A 7,855-nucleotide genomic window follows, 5' to 3' on the forward strand; every position below is an offset into this window, starting at 1 on the left:
GAATCCCCGTCGCTGCCCTTGGTAAACTTCCTCTTCCGGCCCTTAGGCTGAGCAACCGGAACAGCACTAGGAGCACGCAGCGCTAAAACGATCTCTTTTCTGACCGGAGGAGGAGGCATTGACTCAGCGGCCCTCTCCTTATCCTCGACGAGAATCGGAGTCGTGGACGATCCGGCGGGGAGAACCGAAGTATCCGGAACGCTCGAGCCAGCAAGAGTTCCTGCGTCTTGCAGAACCTTGACCTCGGTTCCATGATCCGGAGCAACGGCCAGGACAGAAGAGGATGGGAACTCGGTACCAGCTCGAACCGGCTCCTTCTCGGCTTTGCGACAAGCTAGTTTCTCTCGGAAGGAAAGATGGTCGGTCACGCAAGTCGGCGCTTCGACGGAAGAAGTCGGAATCGGAGCCGGGGAGGTGGCCTCGCCCATCTCAACGTCAGAACTTCTCTTGCCACCTTGGGAGGAAGACATGTTGAAAGCTAAAATTTAGGAGAGTAGCTAGAGAAGATTTGAAGAAGGGAAGGTATGAAGGAAATGAATGACAAGAGCTCACTACTTATAGAAGTATGGGCTTAGAATTTTTTTATTTTAAAACATATACTTTCTCGATGACTTTCCTCCGCGGAGTTTAGAGTATAAACTTTGTCCGATACGCCTATCTTTGCCTAAATTGCCAAACCGCACGCTAGAATCTCGTCTCTCGATCCACGATTCTAACGAGCTGGGGGGCTAATTGTTTGGGTCAAAAACGGTTGCGACGAAGTTAACACTCAAAACGTCCAAAGAAGAAAGTAAAAATTTTCTTACTCCAAATACTTTTTCGGAAAAGATTTGTTCTTACGAGGAGTTTTGCGGAAGAAACACAAGACATCAGAGAAAAGCCCGAATATGGTCGCACGGTCGCTACGTAGCGACCGAGCGTGCGTCCCGATACGCCTATCTTTGCCTAAATTGCCAAACCACACGCTAGAATCTCGTCTCTCGATCCACGATTCTAACGAGCTGGGGGGCTAATTGTTTGGGTCAAAAACGGTTGCGACGAAGTTAACACTCAAAACGTCCAAAGAAGAAAGTAAAAATTTTCTTACTCCAAATACTTTTTCGGAAAAGATTTGTTCTTACGAGGAGTTTTGCGGAAGAAACACAAGACATCAGAGAAAAGCCCGAATATGGTCGCACGGTCGCTACGTAGCGACCGAGCGTGCGTCCCGTAACGACCGAGCGCATCCCGCTCGGTCGCTACGTAGCGACCGAGCTCGAGCCAAGATCGATCGCTACATAGTGACCGAGCGTGCATCTCGCTCGGTCGCTACGTAACGACCGAGCATGCGTTTCGTTCGGTCGCTACGTAGTGACCGAGCTCTTCCGAAACGTCGATACGACACGAATCCATGCATTCTCGTCTACCCTTTGATGCTATCTCCCGAAGACCGTAGCGAACCCATTTCATGTTTTCCGACATTTGAAATATTCAACCGAACTTTACGATAAAAACCGCGGAAAACTTGTTTTTTATCGAAAGAAGCCATAATAAACGCTTCAAGTCAAAAGACGACCCAAAGGAACCTAAGACATGACTCGAAGCCAACTTTACGATCTTAACCAGCAGCCCGTAAACCGTAGGACGGTTTTTGCTTGGTTCGCAAGGAAAGATAAATGTCAAGTTTCCGCGGATAAATACGAAATTTTGAAGATAATTACGAAGATCGGGAAAAATAGAATATCTCCATTTTTTTTACTAGGATGGCTTAAGGGCAGAAGGGGAAAAGCGTAAACCGACCTAGGAGCGAGTATATAAGGAGTCCAAGGCGAGAGGCATGGGAGAGGACTTTTCACAGCAAACTTAGCACTTAGAGCAATTAGGAAACTTTCTGTTTTTGTTATTTCGAGCTGTGACTCAATTAGGTTTAGCCGTCTTAGGGTTGCTAGAACTAGGAATCTCGCCGACAGCTCTCGAGCCCAAGCTTATACCTTGTTGTAAAGTCATACGCAAATTCGGAATAAGACTTCTCTTTGCTCTCTTTTTACGATTTTTATACTTTGTCGTTGTTATCTCGTGTTCTGATTGCTTAGCGTGTGGTATTAGCAGATATTCGGGACCTCTGGGAAACTATGGTTCTCCTACTTTCCTTATTTAAACGGAATTCGACAGTGCGAATTTCGGTTCCCACAAGGAACTCAGTTGAGAAATGAGAACTTAAGGAGAACTTAGGAGGAACGAAATAAAGATAATTTTTGTGGATTATATGAGGAGTGTTATGTACACAAGGTTAGTTAGAAAAGACGTGGAAGAAGGAACTCAAGTTCTACCAGAAGATTAAACTAGATGAGTTGAAAGAGATGTTAAATGAACACCGAAGAAGATAGCTGAGTTAAGGAATATATATATGACTGTAAGGCATATGGAATGCTAAGGTTGTATCAATACATAAAGTATGAATTCGTCGTACAAGAGTATTCAGTTGGTGAATCAAGCTTGGTATAGACGAACTTGTTGAATCCTCTGTTGCTGGACAGAATAAAGAAATCAAAAATCAATAGAACCAGAATTGGTCATGGGAAACACCATAGAGATTAAGTTGTTCAGAAGATTATGAAGAGGATCTCAGATAGATCAGAAGTGTATAGAATACAGTAAGTAAAATCATTCTTGGAATGGGTGAGTGTGTGTATTTGAGAGTAGCACCCTTGGTCTGAATCATGTTGGTGTGATTGATCGTACCTGTTCTTGTATGATTGTTACACGGTTAATCAAGTTAACATTCACCAGACTCGAGATGTTACTTTCACGTATGGCACATCACCTAACGTTCCAAATTTCATATTGCTGTTATGGGAGAAACCATATAGAAAATGTTGAGATGTGATAGTCTACAGAGACAAGATTGTTAGAAAAAGTATACATACCACAGTTGACAAGAGTTGTGCAGAGTAAAGAATTTGGTTATCTTTAAAGTGGCTGCTTAGAAAAGAAAGGATCGGTTGGGGGAATCAAGGAATCGACCATGAGTTGTTTTGATATGGGCAAATTAAGATAAGTTCAGAGCTAATATCCAGAACTCCTTTCAGAGACAGTGTTCAGTAAAGTGTGTACAGCTATGTTTTCAGAATTCGGGGGACAAATTCTTTTAAGGGGGGAAGAATGTAATAACCCTCACGAGCAGATAGAATTTTTGTCGAGAAAAATTCTGCTCGACCAGTTTGAAGCTGGTTCGACCAGAATTAAAAATAAAAATCGACCCGGTGAATTAATATCTCGACGGGACTGTCTTGTGGTCAAAAGACCTTTCCTTGATAGTTTGGTCGAGTCTTATATATTATGGTCAAATTTTTATTAAGCTTAATTCTGAGAGCCGAAGGACAAGAAATAATTGGTCGAAATATTATGCAGATATATCGACCAGCCTCCTTAATAATCTTGACCCGTCCAATGCTATCATATCCTAAGCCAGCTTGCTTGTTCACATATTAAGTCACATGCCATGCACCTTCTTGCTTGGATGCTTATGTAGTAATTAGCACATGCAACTCACAAGCTGCTTTCTGTGCTTGCTCATTAATTCAGTCACATGATTGTCACCAGCTGCTTGCAGCTTTCTTCTTGGGAGGGAAAGGACATCAGCTTGTTGTTGGAAGTGCTGAAGCTGCTCTCCACATGTCCTTTCTCAGCCTTGCTTTGTGTTGAGTGAAACCCTCACCTGGAGCAACTTTTTATGTTATTGTGGGAACCGAAATTCGCACTGTCGATTTCCGTTTAAATAAGGAAACTAGGAAAACCCTAATTTCCCAGAGGTCCCGGATCTCTGCGGGAGCCAACGACAAGTGACCAAATATATGCGGAAATTATGAAAAGATAACAAACGAGTTTAGGGAAAACAGTTGATCTTATTTCGAGTCCGCGTAAGAGCGTTGCGATCATTACAAGAGATCATGAAAGCTTTGGCCGCAAAGGCTGTCAGCGAGTTACTTAGTTCTAGCGGCCTAATAGCTCAAACCTAGTTGAGTCGCAGCTCGATAACGAAAGACAAAATAGATAAAGAAAAGGTTTTTGATTGATTTCGGACTGAACCTTGTTAAAGGCTGCCTACGTACCCCTTTCGAGGATCAAGCCGAACGTAGTTCAATTGATAGAGCTGGACAAGAGATCGAACTGCCTCGGCGAGTTCGTCTAGTAATCGAGTGCCAGTCATAGAAACCGAACTTGTCGAGAATAAGCCTAAAGTTTCTAAGTGCAGAGAATTCCGAATCTAAAAGTTCTCTCCATGCTCCTCGCCTAGGACTCCTTATATACTAGCTCCAAGGTTGGTTTACGCTTTTACTCTTCTGCCCTTAAGCCGTCATAACGTAAAAATGGAGATATTCCATTTTTCCCGATATTCACAATTATCTTCAAAACTTCCGTATTTATCCGCGAAAACTTGACATTTATCCTTCCTTGTGGACCAAGCGTAAACCGGGCTGTGGTTTACGGGCTTTTGGTTAAGAAATCGCAGGATGGGCCTCGAGTCGTGTTTTAGGTCCCTTTGGGCCGTCTTCCGAATCGAAGAGTTTACTACGATTTCTTTCGACAAAGAAAGAACTTTCCGCGGTTTCTAATCCGTGAAGTTTGATCGATGATTTAGAATAGCAGAAAACATAGACTGAGCTCGCTACGGTCTTCGGGAGATAGCATTTGAAGGTTTGACGAGAATGCATGGACTGGTGTCATACTGATGTTCGGAAGAGCTCGGTCGCTACGCAGCGACCAAACTTTGGCTCGAGCCCGGTCGCTACGTAGCGACCGAGTGAGACGGACGCTCGAAGGACGCTCGGTCGCTACGTAGCGACCGAGCTTGGCTCGGGCTCGGTCGCTACATAGCGACCGAGCGAGACGGATGCTCTGTCGCTACGTAGCGACCGAGCTTGGCTCGGGCTCGGTCGCTACGTAGCGACCGAGCTTGGCTCGAGCACGGTCGCTATGTAGCGCCCGAGCTGTGTGCATGCTTGGTCGCCGCGTATCGATCGAGCTTGGCTTGTCCGCGGTCTGATTTCCATACTCGAGCTTTTCCGCGGCCGATTTGGATACATGTCCGTTGCCTTTGTACAATCGGTATTTTGTGGTTCGATTGAGATTTGGATGAGGTTTTTACTGCAAGGCTCTTCGTAAAGGTATCTTTACGAAGATTACTTTTCGTAAAAACGTTTATGCAGATTTTTACGGACTTTCAGACATTGATTCCGTCGTGACCGATTTTGACCCCAACAGTTATAAAACACCATCTTCTTTCTTCTGGTCGTCCATAACCACAAGAAAATCAGAGCGAAACTTTCAGAAAAATCAGAGAGAGAGAAGAGAGAAAATCTGACAGAAAACCATAAGAAAAATTCAGAGAAAATTCTCAAGAGAGATCTGAGAATTGACGCCTTCCTAACCCTCTTGTGCCTTGAATCAGTGACTGGGGTGTATGGAAAAATTAATAGATTGTCTAGAAGATTCATGAGATCACTTCACAGCTTAGTAATCAAGTATTAAACCGGTAAGATTTTAAGTCAGTTTGATCAGATCAGTTTTAAGGAAGCTTCATGTCTGATTAAAACCTAAGCCAAGTTCTGTTTCTTATCTTAAGCCTACCGTGGAACCTTTATGCTGCTCAGGTCAGCGTGAGTAGAGATTGAAGGAGAGGATCAGCTGTGTTCACCAATCAGTTTAGTATAGCTGGTAAGCCTTAGCTTCTTGCTCTTAGATAAGTTCTGAAAAGAGCCGGTTATTGGTTGATGAATAACCTATCTGGATCAGTTTGATTAAAGCCTATGTGGATTGATATTAGTCCAGTTCATGGTCAGCTAGCACCTAAATCATTTAGCTGAAGCGATTTGTCTCTGAATCAGACTTGACTGATAGATGGATCAGATTATTGTTCTGAAACTTCTTAGCTATTGTTATAGTATGAACCAAACTTAGTCTGAACTGAACCTGTTCTGAACTTCCCTTAGTAGCTGTCCTGAATCATGAACTGCATGGTTGAATCAGTTTTATACAACCGGTCAATTGGAGTGTTTTGTCTTGCTCGGATCAGATGTCATGGAGAGTGGTTGGATCAGCCAGACATGTCCTGTTGATCCTTACGAATCTGAAGTGTACCAGTAGTGGAATGTGATTAGCTTGAGCTCGTGTCTAGTCTACCTTAGCCAATCTCAATGACTAAAAGGTGAGTCTAGATAGATGGTTGATCAATACTGAATGTAGATGATTGACAGGCTTTGTCTCTTGATCAATATTAAATTGGCGAGGTGTTTACTTAGTGTAAACACTTAATAAATATTTATGAATAATCATAGAGGTTTATTCCAAACCTTAGTACTTGTTCTCAAGTACTAATACATATGTATAGTATTAGATAAATGAGTATAAATCATGTGAAGTCTTATTGTATACTCACTCTCCCGAAAGTTCCCGCATTACCGTGAATTGTTCCTGCGATACGGAACAAAGATACGAAGACACGATGATGGGGTCGCACCCTGGAGGCCGTGTAACTGCATGCAGCGTTAGATGTTCGATCTTGGAATATCTAATGGAGATGATGGTTATATTTATTTCCCCGCTAGGCTCGGTTAACCTTGGTGGTTTTCCGGGTTTAGTCTATATATATATATTATAAGTATGAGTGTATGGCGGGTGTCATGGAGATGATGTTTAAGATAAGATTCACATCGATGGAATGATAGGCCTTATATATGCATTCTTATTAATTATGGAATATATTTCCACTGCATACAAATGGAGTTGATTGCTCGAGATATTACTAATATACGTTGGGGTGCGGGACTAGGCTCACTGAGTAAACTAGTTACTCATGACTCATTTGTGATCCAGGTAACCAGTTGACGGGAAACCTTACTCTAGGACGGGAAGAAACAACATTAGCCAGCGGTAGTTTTATTATCCTTAAAAAAGTAATTTTGATATTTCTTAGGTATAAGATTTGTTGACCGAAAACCTCAAGGTTAAATTATAACAAATTTTGTAAGATGCTTTTAAATGATATATATAAAGATTGTTTTTAAAGTACGGGTTCCATATGATATTAGTCCTTGTCCGGACGAACTAACTATCCGATATTTCTTTTTCGGGTTGAAAAGCCTAGAGTGATATTCGATAGGAGCGTTGATGTTCTTTGGTTGTTGGTTTAAGGTGATCGGAGGTATTCTGAGAACTTCGGATCGACCATCGAGGAACATCGACCGTGTCATTTCCGGTCATCTACGATCGAGGGTGTCACACCATTGGTTGGAGTTTTCCAGACATGTCTTTCCAAACTCATTCACAACCCCTAAATTGCAATGTAAAAGTCAAAGAGCCATCCACCAAATATATGTTCTGTAAGCATCTGGCTTGTAAAGCAATAATATATGGTGGTTATATCGCTATAGATGATGCTGCAGAATAGGTAATCCATATTGGTGTAGACACGCGAGACAGGAAAAATATTCGGATTGGACAGTGTGGCCGTAAGGTCCATGCTTGCAAACTTGGTTTCCCACATCTAGGACAAAGATTGTCACATCGCATATGACAACGTATCAAATTTCTTGTTACAGCTACATGTCATGTTAACAGCCGCCATATAAGATGGTGGATATTCTGAGGAGAATTATTTTTCAAATTGAATGCTTGGAACCTAATGATTCTAGGCTCCGAATATACAATGCCATTTTCTTAATTTAGGATGTTTCTAGCAATCTAGTATCACGACTTAATAGTATACTGATAATTCTTCGTAAATGTATGGCAATAACTATCACAATAATTTTTTCCGCTTATGGTCAAGCTCATAATTAAAGATATGTCCTCTGGATCAACAAAATTTACAAGC

The sequence above is a fragment of the Brassica rapa genome, chromosome A04 (assembly GCF_000309985.2).
Source record: "Brassica rapa cultivar Chiifu-401-42 chromosome A04, CAAS_Brap_v3.01, whole genome shotgun sequence".
Lineage (NCBI taxonomy): Eukaryota > Viridiplantae > Streptophyta > Magnoliopsida > Brassicales > Brassicaceae > Brassica > Brassica rapa.